This window comes from Cyprinodon variegatus, unplaced genomic scaffold (assembly GCF_000732505.1).
Source record: "Cyprinodon variegatus isolate N-32 unplaced genomic scaffold, C_variegatus-1.0 Scaffold1151, whole genome shotgun sequence".
In the NCBI taxonomy this organism is placed as follows: domain Eukaryota; kingdom Metazoa; phylum Chordata; class Actinopteri; order Cyprinodontiformes; family Cyprinodontidae; genus Cyprinodon; species Cyprinodon variegatus.
In genome coordinates, this window is record NW_015151604.1 from 151,388 (window position 1) to 152,247 (window position 860).

The following is an 860-nucleotide window of genomic DNA, read 5'->3' on the forward strand; positions in this document are numbered from 1 at the left end:
CAAAAGAAATTATATAAATTACATTTCCCTATCTACTGTCATTAATTTGTGGATTTCCACAGACAGACTCCTACAGTCTCTGTCTTGGGGCTCTGATCAGACTGCCCCACATTTGCAGAGAATCTGCCAATCATGTACTATTGCTAGGTGAATTTAATAATTTTATGGCCAACCAGCGTCTCAGAATTTTATGGTCTTGGGGCTCTGAAAATACTGCCCTTTAACAGGCTTCTGCACCCAAGCGCAGGTGCAGACAACGAGCGAGATGCAGCTTCCACCAAATTCGGTGAGATCCTTATTTATCTACCTGTTTGCCAGAAGAACATCCCTATTGTAGGGTAGGAAAATTTCGTGACTGTGACGAATCCACCTCGTCACTTAAAATAACCTCTAACTTTGCATGCCACACATACATTCCTGTTATACTGTGCCTGTGAGGACCAATACGCTCGCGCTGAGCCCAGTAGCGGTCCATTAACTTAAAACACACAAGCTGTTCCTGGTTACCTTCTGGCGTATTGAGGGTGCACACTTACTGTAGGGCGTTTCTCAATATGCGTTCTTGAGCGTTCTCGTGTGCTCGTGTACTCGTGACACGTCATCAGCCTCAGCCCGAGTACCGTTCCATTTCTCGAGAACGCCAGATCAAGAACGCAACAAATCCCCGGATGTTGTTCTCGCCCCGCCCTCTTTATCGAGCATGCATCAGAGCAGACTTGTGCGTTCTTCAGACTGACCGCTTCCCCAGAATGCCCCGCGGCCGCAGCTTGATTCGAGACAGCGCTCACAGTGTTAAGCTAAACATTCCCTTTTCTGCTGCTGTTGTTCTTCAAAAGTACGTTTTGAAATCGTTTGAGGCG

General features: G+C 47.0%; 1 protein-coding gene across 2 annotated transcripts in view; it reads left to right on the top strand.

The window, feature by feature from the left end:
• LOC107101779 (stonustoxin subunit alpha-like) overlaps positions 1-860 on the top strand; it is a 34,469-nt gene that overhangs the window by 899 nt on the left and 32,710 nt on the right. The window lies entirely within an intron of this gene.